The sequence below is a fragment of the Taudactylus pleione genome, unplaced genomic scaffold (genome assembly GCF_031769625.1).
Source record: "Taudactylus pleione unplaced genomic scaffold, aTauple2 ptg000364l, whole genome shotgun sequence".
Lineage (NCBI taxonomy): Eukaryota > Metazoa > Chordata > Amphibia > Anura > Myobatrachidae > Taudactylus > Taudactylus pleione.
In genome coordinates, this window is record NW_028284765.1 from 408448 (window position 1) to 428394 (window position 19947).

The following is a 19947-nucleotide window of genomic DNA, read 5'->3' on the forward strand; positions in this document are numbered from 1 at the left end:
AAAACATCTGAATGAGATTTTAAATCGTGAGAATTTTTTAAGTCTAAAAAAACATGCAAGTTCGCTCTGTTACTTTGTTTTTGGACTCTATTACATTGGTAAAGTTTAAAAAGTGTCAGAAACTCTCACTTTTCTAAACTCTCACCCTATTACATTTGGCCCTTAGGGTGAAAATCCCTGTGTTCTTATGATGTTACTGTCCTATCAGTATTTTGTTGGGTATCCTTTATTTTTCAAGACAGCAGCACAGCGATGTGTCATTGAGCCAACCAATGTTTGGAGCTCTTCCTTCTTTATTATGTGGTGCCATGAGACAATTATAGCCTCAATTAATTGTCTTTTATTGGATGGATGCCTCAGATGCACCAGTTTTTTCAAACAGAACCACAAATGTTCTATGGGGTTCAGGTCTGGGCTGTTTCCTGGCCATCCCAGCACCTGTATGTCATTCTCCATGAACCCCTTTTTGTATGTCCGTGCAGTGAGGTAGGGCGCTGAATCCTGCTTGAAAAAAATGGGGCATTATCTGGAAAAAGATCCCTGATAGAAGGGAGAAGTATTGGTTGTAGGATGGTGTCAATGTACTTTCTGCTGTTCAGTGTGCCATCTATGACATAAAGGCAGCCTACAGCATCTGCTGTCATACATGCCAAGATCATAACACTTGTAGGATTCTTTGTCGTTGCTTAATGCAATCTTGATGTACCTCTTCCCCAAAGCAACATCTCACACATTTTCTCCCATCACTACCAAATATCGATATCTTAGTTTCGTCACCCCATATCACTTGTTTCCACTGACCTTCTGTCCATGCAATGTGTTCTTTTGCCCACTGTATTCGTTTCTGCTCCTGCTTTTTATTCAGCAATGGCGTTTTTGGGGAATCCTACCTTTTAGGCCAACCTCCGTTAGTCTTCTCCGTTCTGTTTTTGCACTGACAAAAACACCAGTTGCACTCAGTTTACTGCTAATGGCCGCAGATGACATCCATCTGTCCCTGACATAAATTTTTTTATTCTCCTATCATCAACAGCTGTTCTGTACTTTTTCCGGCCTTTTCCTTCTTTGTATTGTATAGATTGTGTTACCTGATAGCGTAAACAAAACTTTTGTACTCCTGATGTTATCACATTCCCACCAATTTCTGTCGCAACTGCTGCATACGAAAGACCATTTTCACTTAACACCACAATACTGGATCACGTTGCTGTGTTGTGGTCTTGAAAAATAAAGGATACCCAATACTGATAGGACAGTAACATCATCAGCACACAGGGATTTTCACCTTAAGTGTTGTTTTTACGGAATAACTTCCTTTGTAATGGAAATATTTGACCTCTGTTTGTGTTGAATTCAGAATTAAATTTCCTTTCATTTGATATATGAATCATTGCACTGCATGAAGTGAAATAGTTTTTATAAGCACTTGAAGTTGATAAACATTCAAATTTCAAAATGTGTCCGCAATTTTGGCCACCAGAGTATATATGTTCAACTTTTATTGATAGGGGCACCCACCTGCCACCAACTTTACTCTTGTTATCAGCACTAAGAGGGCATAATGATTTCCATCAGTTCTGCAGTGGGGGTTCTAGTGATGCTGCTGCGGAACCTCAACCTGCCCAAACTCTACAATGGTACCAGGCTGCGAGTAAAGGCCTCCACAGGAACGTCATCAAGGCCACAGTGTTCTCCGGCTGTGCTCAGGAGAAGTCGCAGTTCATACCACTTATACCACTAGAGAACCCCTTCAAGTTCAAGAGGCTACAGTTACCCCCTGAGGTCTGCTTTACAATAACCATTATCAAGTCCCAGGAGCAGTCGCTGAAGGTGGCAGGAAATGATTTGTCACATGGGTAGCTCTACTTTTCCTGCCCCAGAGAGAGCTCACCCAGCAGCCTGGTGATCCCAGCACCTGAGGAGAGAACCACCAATGTGTTTTACAATGAAATCTTTAAGTAGAGAAATAAAAAAAGATTTACATACATCTTATACCCCACCTTCAATTTATTCATATATTTTTTTTTTAAACTCAATATATTCAAATGGACACTATCATGCTCCATACACCACAGGCTAAGCTTATACTGTAATTTTATTTAAGATGGGATGAAGGAAATGGAAATAGTAAATATCTAAGTTGTACCCAGGTGAAACCGGGGACATCACCTATAGTTTCTACTACTGCCTGTAGTGTATTACTATTGCTGCGCAGCTTGGTCTATATAACTTGTCCTGATTAAAACCTATGACATTGTCAGGGCAAGTAAGGATGGAAGCACGCTAATGTAGCTGGACACTAGGCTAGGTTGGGTAAGCAGTAGGCCCTCAGTATCTGTACCGTGTGCGGGGGAGGTTGTCAGACAGGACATTAGAGTTGTGCTACTGTGAGGTGACTATAGAAAAGTAATTGCACTATTTTCACAGTGTTCTACTTTGTTGCTCCAGGGAATCATCCAGAAAACCAGATCATGTCAAACTTTTGAGTATATAACACATACAATAACCCTCTACCAGGAGCATGGAGAGCAGTGTCAGTGAGTAACAATACTTCCAGGAGAGGCATTTACACAGGACACAAATGTTATTGATTCACATTGGGTCTGATTCTGAGTTGTACACAAACACAATGATTTCTGTATAACTCCGATGGTGGCCGATCGGTGCATGTGCAGGATCTAGACTATGGATGTGCTGATAAGTGTCTGCGAGCTTGTTCACAGGGCTTGGATGCAGAAGCCTGATTGTCAGGCTGCAGCATTGGTGGTGGACCAGGGGTGGCATCAGACAGCATCCCAAAAATGGGGGGGTGTTGTCCCAAATTTCTGTTCATGCTGAAGGTAAACGCACAGCCAGCATAGAACCACCCACTACCACTATCTCACATCCATAAGACCTCTCAGACCTCCTTACACATCAGTAACATTGAGTAACATCAGCCCATCATGCACAGCTACAGCAGCCCCGACCTGTCTCTGAGATTGCTAAGTACGTTACACGCAGTGAGTACACAAGCTGCATACGCCATCGCAGTGGCTAATTTATGCACCCACATGCAATGGCGTTTGAACTGGACAGGCACACCTGCGTTTCTATGACCACTCCCAAACGCTCACAGCCTGTCACTCAATCTGCGCTGGTCCCTTTCTGCGAGCGTGATCTCTGGGCATGATTCAGAGCCGGACGCTCTGACCAGAGCACTCGCTCTGAATCAGGGCCCTCCTACCTAACATTGGAGTGGCCTCTTGGACGCTCGCATAGCTGTGGGTTACCACCCACAGCTTATGCGAGCGTCCATGATGATGGTCGCGATGGTCAAGACCATTGTGACCATCGGGCTTGTGACGAGACCCTGCGGTAGGGTCTCGGTGACCGCAAGCCCTGGAGTGATTTTGGCTCTATCAGAGCCAAAATCACTCCCACTGACATCACTAGCGATGTCAGTGTCAGTGGGGCCGGACCCAGACAGTAGGCGTTCCCATGGGAACGCCTCCGTCTGGCAGCCACGCCTCTGGCACGCCCACCAAAGGGGGCGTGCTGTCACTCACCATCAACAGCACACCCCCTTTGGTGCGAGACCCATAATGACGGCTACCCCATCATTATTTGGGTCTCGTGCATGCGCACTAGGGCACCATCGACCCGCATGCGAGCGCTCAGCGCTTGTGAGCGGGTCAGAATCAGGCCCTCTGTGCGATCGCTGCACACTGCGGTTCATGTGCATGCGTAGTATGCAAAAATCAGTCAATCTGCTTACGCATTTGCAGTTGCGATCCTTGCTGAATGAGGCCCACAATATAGATAGGACTGAGCAAGTGGTAATATTGACATAGCCTAATAAAATAGTATGTATAATATTAATGTATTACTTACCAGGCTTCTCTTACCCATAAGACATTTATTAGACTTTACATACAATTAATTAATATTGCACACGTAAAAATATGATTAATAAGTATCACACAGTATATTGTTAAAGAAAAATTTAAAACATCACAGTCCAAGATAGGTTTATTATGGGGGTATATTACCGCCACTGTATATTAATTACTTTTAGGGACTAGCAGTGTGTATTAAATGCTCTCCGGCACCAAGGTGTTGAGTCTTCCAGTACTAACCTTGGCATGCTTAATCAGGTACCAGTCAGATGTTAATACAGAGCCTTATGTCTCTTACGGCTGTGGTGCAGTATTTGTGAGCGTCGGTCATTTAGTAATTGGGTGACTAATTCAATCCAAGTAGCATAATGTCCCCTAAGGGACCGGTATTAGTGAGCACACAGATAGACTGTAACAGCAGCAGTACCTGGAGTTAGCCCCTGATTTAATCACCTTAATTAGGAAATGTGTATTGTACTCCTATACCTTAACATCCTAAAACACAGAAGTAAGTCACCCTCACCCCTACAGCCTGAGGTTATTGTGGGGATATAAGGAGGGCTACACAGAGAGCTGGATTTCGATCAGTGACTCTAGTCTATGAGGGAAGACTCTGCTATGGAATCATTGTGTGGAAGTGTTGGATTGTATTATTGAAGTGTGTCGTGCTGTTTATCTCCCATTCTGTTCAATAAACCAACACTGATTCTTTACTTGCTACCGTGCCTGTGACATCACAACCCTGTATCTTTATAATATCCATCTTGTTTGTAAGGTTTTAATTTTACATCATATAATTAGGCAAATTGTTGTTCATTGTTTAATGTAGGACAAAATTTAAAGTGTTCCCTTGTTGAAGAAGGAATGAGAACAAGCACAATGATTATTAAGTAAAAAAGAGATATGTTTACTTCAAATTAAATTATTGAGGTTGGCATAGAGGTAAATACATCCACAATGAGGCACTTTACATGAAAGACACCAGTCAGTGGGAACATGCCACTTTTGTCAATGTCCACATTTGAAAGTAATTAATAAAAAATCCACATGTAACTACAGTCACCATAAAACTTGATGCTGCTGCAGAACCTCAACTAACCCAAACTCTGCAATGGTGCCAGACTGCGAGTAATGGCCTCCACAGGAACGTCATCAAGGCCACAGTGTTCATCGGCTGTGCTTGGGGGAGTGGGTATTCATACCACCATACCAACTCATACCATCAGAGTACCCCTTCATGTTCAATAGGCTGCATTTACCCCCTGAGGTCTGCTTTACAATGACCATTACCGAGTCCCAGGTGCAGTCACTGAAGGTGGTAGGAAATTATTTCTCACATGGCCAGTTCTACATTGCCTGCCCCAGAGAGAGCTCACCCAGCAGCCTGGTGATCCCAGCACCTGAGGAGAGAACCACCAATGTGGTTTACAAAGAGACCTTTATGTGGAGAAAAAAAAAGATTTACATATGTCTTATATTCAACCTTCAACTCATACCATGCTCCTTTATCCCAGAGGCATTACATGAACTAAGCATATTCTGTTTGTTAAGTTAAAATGGGATGAAGGAAATGGAAATAGTAAATATCTAAGAAGTACCGGGATGAAACCGAGCCCATCAGCTAGTATGGGATAAATATCTGACTTCCTTCCCATGAGCCCTATTACTTTATATATATATATATATATATATATATATATATATATTTGATATGTAGCCACTACATCTGCCTCCTCTACTGACCCCTCCACTTGCAGTTTCTTACTATTGCCTGGCTATTCCCATTGCTGCTCAATTTGGTCTATTTTACTTGTCCTGATTGGAACTTATGACCATGTCAGGGCCAGTGAGGATGGCAGCACTCTCATGTAGCTGGACACTAGTCCAGGTCTGGATAGCGCTAAGTCCTCAGTATCTGCACCTGGGTACAAGGTGGTGGTTAGACAGGACATTAGATTTGAGCTACTATGAGGTGACTGTATTAAAGTGATTGCACTATTTTCACTGTGTTTTCCATTTGTTGCTCTAAAGAATTGGCCTGAAACCAAGATCATGCTAAACTATTGTGTATATACTTCCAGGGGAGGCATTTATACAGGACACAAATGTTGGTGCATATGCAGGATCTAGACTGCGGAAGTGCTGATCAGTGTCTGCCAGCTCATTCCCATGGCTTGGATGCAACAGCCTGATTGCCAGGGGGCAGCAGTTTTGAGGCGGCACATTGGTGGCATCAGACATCATCCCAGAAACATATAGTGTATTGTCCCCATTTTCTGGGCATGCTGAAGCTACATGGATACATCCTTGTACACAGTCTCACTGGCTTCAGCTTCATGACAACACTGACTATCCTGAGTGAGCTGAAAGTTACGCAGATCACCAATGGTCACCTACAGTGATCCTATTCTACATCCTCAGACACAGCAATGGATCACAGATGCTGGCAGGATGTGTCTACATAAGATGCCTCCTCTGGCATTAGCATATATTAGCATCGCTGTAGTGATTAAAGAGATGCTAAACTTGTGCAACTCAGAATCAGTCCCGTATAGAGAGATACATTATTAGTGTGTGTGACCCTTATGGTGAGTACACATAGGATGATTAAAATGCTTAATATGAATGATCATATAGTTATCATTCATATTATACATTTTTTGGTCCCTTCCAACCCACTAAAGACTTGCGATGCCCGGGCACATATGGACGATAACAATATTTTTTATCGCCCATGCATGAAGACCAACCTGGTCGATATCAATCAGGTTACTCTAGCTTACCATCATTGATTGTGGATCGTTGGCCATCATTGGAGGGCTGGTGGTGTGCTAGATGATCGATATCCGTCATCCAGACCACCCAGGAGATCGTTCAGTGATATCGTTATTGTTGACGGTCGTCCCATATGTATGCACCATTAGTGTACTTAAATCAATGCTCCTATTATCTTCTCTCTATCATTAACGTCTGCCGTGTGTGAGGTCTGCACAGTGTATTACACTTTATGTTCCTATCTCCCCCCACACTATAGCTTAGACACCTGGGTTCTCTATAAAGGAAGCAGGTCAGAGCCTTTAGCTAGATACTTAATTAATTATAATGGTAGTAAAATTACTTCTATATGTAGATTTATATTGTCTATACTGTATATAAATCTTAATAAATTGCTCCTAAAAAACAAATGCACAATATAAAGATATCTATTACAAATAAAAACTTTCTGAATGTGTCATGCAGTATTTTGGCTGCTTTCACCTATCTGTTACCTGATGCTACTAAGAATGTGCTTTAAAATGAGTGACTGTCTAATGCTCAACTATGATCCATCAAATTATCTAATGACTAGGTGGACTCTTGCCCCAGGAGACTTCTCTTCAATTTGGGATTTCCAAAGATTAGTATGAAGGACTGTACTGATGGATATGACAAGAGAAACAGCCAGGAGATAGCTCCTGGTACAGGTTCTGGGTTAAATGACACAGCAAAAGAATAAATAATGATAATAAGGAAGGTCAGGTCCAACACCACATGCAGAGTCATTGTCATAGATGCCTGTACCAGAGCCTGGAGCTGAGGAGATGAGCTGACCTGGGACATGTTCTGCCTGACCCTCCAGACATGGTGCAGGAGAGATGTCACACTGAGCCCAATACAGATGACAGTCACTATAAAAGGCAGGGTGTAGCTGAGCAGCATGTTCACTACACAAAATGGGACATTCACCTCCATTGAAATACTTATTGGCTGATCAGTATTATTTTTATTTTGTAGAAACATCTGTGCTGTCCAAAATAAGGGCAAACTCACCAAAACTGAGCACATTGCTGATCCTATGAGCAGTTTGTTAATGGAAGAGGAAAACCACAATTTCATCCTTAGGACAATCTGATGGGTCATCTTGACGAGTTTCACACAATAGCAGATGGAGAGCCAGGTGGTGTTCCAAAAATTAATATTGAAAAAGACAAACAAAAAATAAAAGGAAAGTAAGAATATTTTTGTGTTAATCTCTCTTTGCAGCTGGAAAGTAAACAAGTAAGTGATAAGCAACATTGAGAATTGCATGAGGACATTGCTGAGAGCCATAGAGAGCAGGATTTGGTCACTGTCACTGGGATTAGTGATCCTTCTCCAGGGTTTGAGGTACACAGTGATGATGGCGGCGTTTATGATGATTCCAGGTATCCCGAATACAACTGTAATGATGGTTCTCACAATCTGTTCCACCGGCAGCATTATATAAAAGTAGACAACTTCACTTGTTCCCTTAATGAATAATAACTGAAGCTCTAAGCAAGTGTCAGTAGTGTAATGATTTTGTGCTGAGCAGAATGAGGAAGGAGCAGGATAATACATGCAAATCTATCCAGTAGCTGCTTTCCCTGTGTGTGTTTTGGCAAATGCCACTAGCAAAACTGTGATTGTTGGAGAGCATGCTATGATGGGAGTAGAGCATGCTGTGATGGGAGTAGAGCATGCTGTGATTGTTGGAGAGCATGCTATGATGGGAGTAGAGCATGCTATGATGGGAGTAAAGCATGCTGTGATGGGAGGAGAGTATGTAGTGATGGGAGGAGAGCATGTTGTGATAGGAGGAGAGCCTGATGTGATGGGAGGAGAGCATGCTGTGATGGGAGGAGAAAATGCAGTGATGGGAGGAGAGCATGTTGTGATGGGAGGAGAGCATACTGTGATGGGAGGAGAGCATGCAGTGATGGGAGGAGAGCATGCAGTGATGGGAGGAGAGCATGCTGTGATGGGAGGAAAGCATGCAGTGATGGGAAGAGAGAATGCTGTGATGGGAGGAGGAGCATTCTTTGTTGAAAACTGATGTATACAAATGAAAAACATTTATAGAAACAATTGTCCATCCGACGAGATGATCATTAACAACAAAGAGGACAATGATTACATATAGACATAGCTATGACATCTCAGGCAAGTGTGAAACTACTGATATGCGGTCAAATTGCTGGTGGATGGAATGCCGGACAATGATATCCCAACGACTGAAACCTAATGCCCGGCAATATGCTGGCACCAATTTCCCGACAGTGAACAGGATTCCAACACCGGCATCTCGAACCTGCAGAATCCTGATCGTCTGGATATGTAAATAATGGCAAAGTCCCTGAGGAAGGGGGAGTTATGTTTAGATACCACTGGGGTGGAGGTTAGGGTTAGGCACCCCCTAGGGAGCTTAGGGTTATGTACCACCAAGGAAGGGTTAGGGATAGGAGGGGGATGGGTAGGTTAGCATACTCTCCTACAGCTGCTGACATTCTGAACCAGTCAGGCTTCCACTGTTGGGATTTCAGTCAGCGGCTATTCAGCTGCCAGCTTATCATACCGATTCCAAACTACTACAGAGTATCCAGGAAGCACAAGGTATTTAATGGAATTCCTCTACATTTTAAATTGGACAACATGGCAGCACAATATTCAGCTTTGCAGCTCTGAGATAATTTGTCCTCATATGACCACAGAATAATCTGATGGTAGCTTAAATATTCTCCCTGTGTTTGAGTAGGTTTCCACCAGCATCTCTGGATTCCTCCTACAGGACAAAAGCATTCTTGTTTGATAATTGGATTTTCACAAAGTAAAACAAGGGGCCTGATTCTGACCCGTTTGCAAGCGTTGTGCACTCGCAAGCGGCCCAATATTTAGGCACTGTGCCGTATCCGGCATGCATGTGCGCGAGCCTTGCCAAGTGACTGAAGTTCAGTCGCTGTCGGTCTTGCAACAAGACGGGGTGGCTGTCGATGGTGAGTGACAGCTCGCCCCGTTTTGTGGGTGGGTAGGGGGGGTGGCTGGACAAATGCAGACATTCCCTTAGGAATGCCTGGCATTTGTAGGGAGGTCTTACTGACATCTCTATTAGAGCAGGAAGTCCACTCGGCCTTTTTGTCATCCTAGACCCTACCATAGGGTCTCGTCGCCAGGTCGATGGTAGCGATTATCGTGATGGTCTCCTAGCTGCTTCCACAAGCTCTGGGTGGTCTCCCACAGCTTTGCGAGCGTCCGGAGAAAAAAAAAAAAAACACCCACAAGCTCAGCGTGCGGGCAGCGGCAGCAAGCGGGTCTGAATCAGGCCCAATGGGTAAATAGAAATATGGTAGATCATTTAGCTTGTGACAGGGACTTGTACGGATAATCACACATGTTCTGTATAGAGCTGTATGATGTAATTAGCACTCTATTAATGTATTATAGCAATTTCTGTTGGCCAAGCATATCCTGTATGTCTCAGTGTTGGAAGATACAGAAAACTGATGAGAAGTATTATGCAAAGTAAGTTTTCAAAATAAATATTTCTCCTATGAAGGAGACACAATCACTGAGCGAGAACATGATTTATATTAGTGATTGTATGTGCTTAATGGTCGATATGTGCCTTAATATACCATTCTTAATATGTGTTTGTCTGTTCACTCTGTAAAGGGAACATACTATTTTTCTCTCTAGAAAAGTGAAGCAAATACACAATTAACCTTTTTTTAATTAAAATTAAACTTCTTGCAAAATATAATCAGTAAATGTAACTCCTTTCTTAAACCTAATTTTATGAAATCCATATTATTAAAATAAATGTGAGCAGCTTTGTGTGTCTAAAAAGATCAAAAGCTGATTACAGTAAAATATAAAATAATTAAAGATAACTAATTAATCTGCACCCAGGTGACCGGTGAGCTCCTCTGTAACCCCTGGGCGGCTGATTACCGAGGTCCTGCTCTGTGTCACTGGTACCTGATGGTATTCCTGGGCAATGAGATTACAGAAGAAAATAAAACACACACCCCTATCCTGTGGGTATAACGAGGGCTACCCAGAGAGATGGATGTTAGTCACTGACCCTAGGCTAAGACGGGAGACTCTGCCAGGGATTGTTTGTAAGGAACTATCTTGTGGAACTGTTGGATTTTATTACCAAAGTTATTCTGTTTATCCCCCATTCTATTCATTAAACCACCACTGATTTTCACCTGTTACCCAGCCTGGGTGATCTGCACCCCCATATCTTCATAATATGTATCTTGTTTATTATCTTTTTAAATGAATTTAGCCTCCAGTTTAATTTACATCATAGAATTAGGCAAAGCATCATGTCATAGTGTAGCGAGGGTTGGCTACTGGGTGATGCAGGACATAATTGTTCCCCTGTAGGTGGATGTGGGCTTAACAAACATGAAATATATAGAAAGAAAGAATGACAGCAGTCTCAAAGGCTATAATGAAAAAATAGATATGTTTACTCAAACTTAATTATTAAGGTTACCCTAGAGGTAAATACATCCACATCTAACAGGACATCCCAAAACCACAATCCACAATGAGGCACTTTAGAGGAAAGACACCAGTCAGTAGGACAAAGACACTTTTTTCAAAGTTCAGATTTGAATCTGATTAATAAAGAAATCCACATCCAACACCAGACACCATAAAACTATCATTATAATTATGCCTTTGCTTAGCACAAAGTATGTAATGAATCATCCACTTCTATTACAGCTGTCATGACGGATAAAATAAGCAAATACCGCCAAGTTCACTCTTGTTATTAAGGCTGAAGCCAACATTAATGAGATTATAATGATTCCTTCATGTTTGCAGTGGGGGTTCTAGTGATGCTGCTGCAGAACCTCAACTAACCCATACTCTGCAATGGTGACAGGCTGCGAGTAATGGCCTCCACAGGAACGTCATCAAGGCCACAGTGTTCATCAGCTTTGCTTGGGGGAGTGGGTTTTCATACCACACATACCACCTAATACCATCAGAGAACCCCTTCATGTTCAAGAGGCTGCAGTTCCCCCACGAGATCTGCATTACAATGACCATTAATGAGTCCAAGGCACAGTAGCTAAAGGTGGCATGAATTGATTTCTCACATGGGCAGCTCTACATTGCCTGCCCCAGAGAGATCTCACCCAGCAGCCTGGTGATCCCAGCACCTGAGGAGAGAACCACCAATGTGGTTTACACAGAAATCTTTAAGTAGAGAAATAAAAAAAGATTTAAATACGTCTTAAATCCCACTTTCAATTTATTCATATTAATTTTTTTTTTTAAACTCAATATATTCAAATGGATACTATCATGCTCCATGCACCACAGGCTAAGCTTATACTGTAATTTAAGTTAAGATGGGATGAAGAAAATGGAAATAGTAAATATCTAAGTTCTACCCAGGTGAAACCGGGGACATCACCTGTAGTTTCTACTACTGCCTGTAGTGTATTACTATTGCTGCTCAGCTTGGTCTATATAACTTGTCCTGATTAAAACCTATGACATTGTCAGGGCAAGTAAGGATGGAAGCACGCTAATGTAGCTGGACACTAGGCTAGGTTGGGTAAGCAGTAGGTCCTCAGTATCTGTACCGTGTGCGGGGGAGGTTGTCAGACAGGACATTAGAGTTGTGCTACTGTGAGGTGACTATAGGATATTAATTGCACTATTTTCTCTGTGTTCCATCATGTTGCTCCAGGGAATCATCCAGAAAACCAGACTATTGTGTATATCAAACTATTGTGTATATCACACATACAATAACCCTCTACCAGGAGCATGGAGAGCAGTATCAGTGAGGAACAATACCCCCAGGGGGACATTTACACAGGACACAAATGTTATTGATTCACATTGGGTCTGATTCTGAGTTGTACGCAAACTAGAGATGAGCGCATTTGGAAATCTGAGATTTGAACCCACCCGCATTTTTCAGATTCAAGTCGGATCCAAACCGGCTGGTTTTTTTTGCCTGACTCGGATCTCAAAGTGAGGCAAAACGTCATCATTCTGCTGTCATTTTCATTCTGGTTGTGGATACTGAGTGAAGTGGACACAAGGGAGGGGCTGTGCTGCTGCTGTGCATAGGAGTTGTCAATTTATCATAGGGGCTGGCTGGCTGTTGTCCAATGTCCATAGGGACTGGCTGCTGTGCGTGGCTGTGCTGTGCCTGTTGTCCAATGTCCATAGGGACTGGCTGCTGTGCGGGGCTGTGCTGTGCCTGTTGCCCAATGTCCATAGGGACTGGCTGCTGTGCGGGGCTGTGCTGTGCCTGTTGTCCAATGTCCATAGGGACTGGCTGCTGTGCGGGGCTGTGCTGTGCCTGTTGTCCAATGTCCATAGGGACTGGCTGCTGTGCGGGGCTGTGCTGTGCCTGTTGTCCAATGTCCCTAGGGACTGGCTGCTGTGCTAGGCTGTGCTGTGCCTGTTGTCCAATGTCCCTAGGGACTGGCTGTGCTGTGCGGGGCTGTGCTGTGCCTGTTGTCGTAAGGGCTGTGTTGACTCTGTACTAGGAGCTGTGCAGCGGAAACAGAATAGGGGGGCTCAGTTGCTCCTGTGTCACTGCAGTCCATAAAGGGTGCTGCTGTGTTGTCCAGGGGGTGCTCTGTCCATCAGGGGTGCTCTTCACCCCCAGTGTAAAAAAAACCCCCAAAATTAATAAGTTTTTTTTTCTCTAAGTGCCAAAAAAAAAAGAATAAATCAAATAATCAATAAGTATTTTTTTTTCTGTGTGTGTGCACGTTAGCCACACTTATCATCAACATAGCTGTGCAGGGGTGCTGCCTGTGTCATTTATCAAGGGGCTGCTGTCTTGTTCATGGGTGCTTTCCCCCCTAAGTGCCAAATAAAAAATTTATAAATCAAATAATCAATAAGTGGGTTTTTTCTGTGTATTTGTGCATGTTAGCCACACTTATCAGCAATATAGCTGTGCAGGGGTGCTGCCTGTGTCATTTATCAAGGGGCTGCTGCCTTGTTCAGGGGTGCTCTTCCCCAGTTTTAAAAATATATATATTTTTTGTGTGGTTGTGTGCGTTAGCCACAACTTAGCTGCACTATAATTGCTTGGGGACATTGCTACAAGACCACAGTGAGTATGGAGGACAGTAACATGACAGGAGAGAAGGATCCACATACCAGGCTTGTAGCTGCCAGCAGCAGTTATGATGCCGATGTAAGGCCGCCAACGTCATCTATGAAGGCTGATGCACCAGGGCTTAAGTCAGGCCATATAAAATCAACTTTTACCCTGTTAAAGAGAAAAAAATCTAAATCTAAGTCAGCTTTAGAGAAACAAAAAATTGGCAATTTGCCATTCACTACACTAGTGGCAAGGAGAGGATAAGGACTTGGCCTTTATTTATGACTGGTGGTTCTAGTTGTGATGATTTACTGTAAGCCCTTCTGCTTTTAGGAGAGGTACAAACAAGGAGCACTACATAGGGGGACCACTACTGGGGGAACTACTGTGGGCACTGTATATGGGGACCACTACTGGGGGCACTGCATAGGGGGTGGCCACTACTGGGGCACTGTATAAGAGGACGTGCTACTAGGGCACTGTGTGAGGGGTACTACTAGGGGCAATGCATAGTGGGGACAACTCTTTTTACCTTGACAAAGGGGTGCATATAGCCCCGAAACGTTGGTATTGGTATTGTGAAGGATCACAATTAAATTTTTCCTGACAGACTCCTAGTGCCACTTTTTTCTTGGTACGTTCATGCATTTTGTTAGCTGGCACAGGAGCAACTTACCCACGTTTTAGCAGAGTGCCGGTCCATTTGTCCATATATATAGTGTGCTTCTTTGATAAGAACTTTTTGTTTGGCCAGCTTAAGGGTTTTGTATTTGTATCCACGTGTCAAGAATTTTTTAGACATCTCGTCGAATTGTGCAATAGCATCTTGCCTATTGCTGCAAATCCGATAAATTCTAAGGAACTGGGAAAAGGGTAGAATTAGAATTTATCAGATTTGCAGCATTTGTATAGAAATTCCACTCTGAAACAGAAACAGGCAAAGAAAGTTGATAATCATGTAATCTGGACCCAGGACTATTCCTTCATCAGCCTGGTTATCAGTAAAAATGTAAGAGAACTATGGCCTATTGTGTCTGGGAATGAGAAATTGCCAGTCTTACGCAACACGTCCTTATTGCCTTCTCTTAGATGAGGCAAAAATATAAAAAATATTGTAGTGCATAACAACATCTCTGCTCACTGTGATCCTAAAGTAGAACATTTTCTCTCCCGCAGAGCTGTCAATTTTAGATGCACGGGTTGCATTGCCTGGAGAAAGGGGATATGTTTTCACATCCCCACACTGGAATTACATTTTTGATTAAATATGCCTTACCTTGCGCGAGCCATTTTGTAATCTATTACATCAGATACCCATGTGGTTTATTTTATATTGGAAAAACCACAAGACAGCTAAAAGAAAGGATGGCTCTTCATCCTTCCAGTATTAGGGCAGCCATTGAAGGCAAAACCTCAGAATTACCAGTGGTTCTGTATATCAGAGACTTCAAACATGGACTTTGTACTATTAGATACAAGAGGATAGACAGGGTCCCTCCCAATCCTAGAGCAGGGGATAGAGGCCGCAAGCTGTTGCAGCTTGAAATGAAATGGATGCATATGGTGAACACTGGGCCTGATTCAGACCCGCTCGCGAGCGCTATGCGCTCGCAAGCGGGTCGATGGTGGCCCAGTGCGCATGCGCACGACGGAGCCAGCTCCGTCATGCGCATGGCGAGACCCGGATAGCGACGGCCAAACCGTCACTCTGGGACTCGTACCAAAGGGGGCGTGCTGTCGATGTTGAGTGACAGCATGCCCCCTTTGGTGGGCGGGCATGGGGAGTGGCTGCCCAAATGGGGGCGTTCCCATGTGAATGCCTCCATTTAGGGGCGGCCCCACTGACATCACGAGTGATGTCAGTGGGAGAGATTTCGGCTCTGTTAGAGCCGAAATCTCTCTGGGGCTTGCGGCATCGAGACCCTACCACAAGGGTCTCGTCGCAAGCCCGATGGTCGTGATGGTGTTCACCATCACAACCATCTTCCTGGCCGCTCTCTATAGCTGTGGGTGGTCACCCACAGCTATGAGAGTGGCCAGGAGGCCGCTCTAAAAAACAAGAAGGCCGGCCCTGATTCAGAGCGAGTGCTCTATCAGAGCGCCCGGCTCTGAATCAGGGCCACTGTTCATCCACATGGTCTCAATGAAATGATGTCCTATACATGCTTTTTTTGATCCATTGCTTATTATTGTCTTCCAGTTAACATCTATATTACTATGCTGTTTATATCCTTGGCCGATCACTGGCCATACTAGATTACCTTCATAATTTTTTCAGTATCTATTAACATGACAGCGTTCCTTCTGTATTATTTGTATTATTTGTGTTACATCAGCTAGACTAGTTATTGTCTTTTCTATGTATTTAGCATGATGTTTATTCCTATGTAGGTTTACTTTCCAGTTCGCATTAGATCAGCTATGCTCAATATGATTAGAGGTTTAGTAAGTTAGCTCTTCTGCCCAAATTGAATATTAATCATTGTCACTTTCTAAGTTCTATCCACTAGAACATGTGTCATCTGCTACATTTCTCGTTCTACCCTGTTGTCATGGTGATGGTACACACTTCTCTGACCACGCCCCTGTGAGATGGTTGGGACGTCGGCACTATGTGCATGCTGTGATGTCATCTGGTCTCCGACCTGGGCTGAAGTCAGGAGTTTTATTGTTTTATTGTTTGTATATCTTGATAAAGGAGCAACATCTCCGTAACGTCGATCACAAGGGCTGCGCTATCAGTGTCTTTGTTTGCATGATTTATTTCTGAGTGCCATCTACTTTGCCTTTGATATATTTTTTCAGGGAAGGGCACCAGAATATGTTGTTTGTATACCTGAGTGCCGGATTTCTTCTGACTTTAAATATATATATAAATATATAAATGTATATACACACACACACATATACTATATATAAACATATTTTAGCACTGTTTTCATTTTCCATAATAGGGTCATATTCAATTAGAAGCGAAAAGTCAGTTTCGGCAATACTTTTTCGCTGATGACGTCATTTTCGCCGGTTTCAACTTATCCCCGTATAAAATTGTAGCGTCTTTTCACCGGCGCGATAACACAATGCAATGTAATAGGTGAAAAAGTTTAGCCTATGAATAACCAGTGAAAAAAAGGGCAGAATTGGGGTTTTGGGGTGCATAGTTGCAGGAACAATCAGGCACCCTTTGGACACCCCCCCGATGCTAACTCCATAATAAAACGCAAAAAAACCCACAATGGATGCCCCCAAAAATAAACACTTTGAATAAATGGGCAAAAAAAATCAAAGTGGGGTACAAATTCAAAAACTAGTGAAATAGCTTTTGGGGGGGGGTCTGCAAGTATGGGGAGGTGTATTTTTGATTCCATGTGTTTTCCGAAGGTGCCTTTTTGGCGCTTTTTAATGCTGGACTTTAGCAACTTCAAAATATGCTTACACCCATTTTCATGTACCCCAAATTTGATGGAACTACTTATTTTGCAAAAAAAATATAGCTTAATGCTATTCTTCACCCCTGTCCCAAAGACGCTAAATAGCACCTATTGAGACCATTCAAAGACCCCAAATACCTTCAGCAGGGCTATTTGTGGTTATCTACAGGGAACCCCCATGTCAGAGCATCTTTGGGTGTGTCAGGCTGATTTCCCCCAAAATGACAGGACTTTTCGCCTATTTGAGTTTTGCTGGGTCCCGTTTTCGCCTATTTGGAATTGAATACGGGGATACGCGGGGACGTGCGCAATACTTTTTCGCACCTGAAACCAGCGATGATGGCGAAAAGTCTGGCAATGGACTTTTCACTTCTAATTGAATACAGGCCTTATTGTTTTAATGTTCGGAATGTTTAAAGCTTTAAAAAAATGAATATAAGAAGGGAAAACACAAAAATGATGTAAGAGTATGAATCAGGAACTCACATATAGTGCTGTCGATTGTTTGAGGGAGGTGGCCCCAAACTAGAATCTTGCCTAGGGCCCCATGAGGTCTAAATCCAGCTCTGCCTTTGCTGAAACATGATTGGATCCTCCTTTTTCTACCTTGCTGATGCATTGCTCAGGTGCCAGTGATAGCGTTCACACGTGTTTTAGCCAGTTCTGCTGTGAGTCTCCTGTTCAAGTCAAGTATCCAGTTCCACAGTCTGCGTTGTTTTGCTCCAGCCATTTGTGTCATCCAGGCAGCCCGGTCCGCACTTCAGTCACTTGCCATTTGTGTCATCCAGGTGGAACAAGCCACACCTCAGCACCCAGTGTTTGCAATCCAGTGTGCTGCTGCTTCTGTTAACCCAGCAGCATAAGTTACACTGCAGCATCAAGTGTACACAAGCCAGCATACTGCTACTTGTGTCAACCCGGCGGCACAAGCCACACATTAGCATGAAGTGTACGCAAGCCAGTGTACTGCTTCTTGTGTCAACCCGGCGGCACAAGCCACACATTAGCATGAAGTGTACGCAAGCCAGTGTACTGCTTCTTGTGTCAACCCGGCGGCACAAGTTGCACAACAGTGACATTCAACCAAAAGTTCTCAGCCCTCAAGGCTGCTACACGGCCCAAATGCTGTGTCCTGCTTCATGGCCCAAAGGCCACCTGTCATCACTCCTCAACAGCCCTCAAGGCTGTAACGGCCACAATTTGCCAAGAGTTCCAGCCCTCAAGGCTGTTGCGTGACTGGTTCCTAATCATAGCTCTGTATTCCACTACAATCAGCCCAGAGGCTGCATCAACAATTTACTATCAATTATCAACTATCAATTCTTCAGCCAGTGGCTGCACCAATTATCAAGTATCAAATCTTCTTAATTCAGCCAGTGGCTGCGCTAACTATCAACTATCAATACTTATTTCAGCCAGTGGCTGCAAAAATTATCTATTCCTCTATTAGTCAGTGACTGTATCAATTATCATCTACAAATTCTTCAATCCTTAAGGGGTATCCCAACCATCATCTTTGCACAGTCCTCAACTCTATTTATCACTCAGTTTTGATTCTGCCTAAGAATTGTGACAGCCAGCTAGCTGGATGCAAGCTTTTGGCCCTTAACTAGATGAAAAAAATCAATATTGTTAGCTGTGAGGTGGTCAAAATAGACTGGAAATAAATGTTATTGAGGTTAATAATACTGTAGGAAATAAAACAGGCCAATTTTATGTGATGTTAGCTTATTTTATGATTTTTTTAGAAAAAATCCAGATGGAAAACCAAAACACGGAAGTGAGGTTTTGGAAAAATCAATCCAGATCCAAAACCAGAGGAGATACAGGTCCAAAACTAAAACCAAAATATGGGGGTTGGTGCACTTCTTTAATGCAAACTTAATGATTTCTGTATAACTCAGATGGTGGCTGATTGGCGCATGTGCAGGATCTAGACTGTGGATGTACTGATAAGTGTCTGCGAGCTTGTTCACAGGGCTCCTATGCAGAAGCCTGATTGTCAGGCTGCAGCATTGGTGGCGGGACAGTGGTGGCATCAGACAGCATCCCAAAAATGGGGGGAGTGGTGTTGGTCCCATTTTCTGGGCATGCTGAAGGCAATCGCAAAGCCAGCATAGAACTACCCACTACAAATATCTCACATCCATAATACCTCTCAGACCTCCTTACACATCAGTAACATGGAGTAAGATCGGCCCATCATGCAGAATTACAGCAGCCCTGACTTGTCTCAGAGATTGCTAAGCACATTACACGCAGTGAGTACACAAGCTGCATACGCCATTGCAGTGGCTGATTTATGCACCCCCATGCAGCAGTGTTCTAACTGGACAGGCACGCCTGCGTTTCTCTGACCACTCCCCCGTCACCACCCCCAAACGCTCACAGCCTGTCACTCACTCTGAGATGGTTTCCTTTTTCGAGCTTGATCTCAGAGTAATCGCAGCACACTCCAGTTCATATGCCTTCGCAGTACACAACAATCGGTCAGTCTGCTTACTCAATTGCAATTGCGATCCTTACTGAATCAGGCCCACAATATAGATAGGACCGAGCTAGTGATAATATTGATATAACCTAATAAAATAGTATGTATTGTCTTAATTTATTACTTACCAGGCTTCTCTTACCCATAAGACATTTATTAGACTTCACATACAATTCATATATAATGCACATGTAAAAATATGATTAATAAGTATCACACGGTATATTGTTAATTGATACAAAAATTTCCAGTATTTAACTGCTGCTCCTG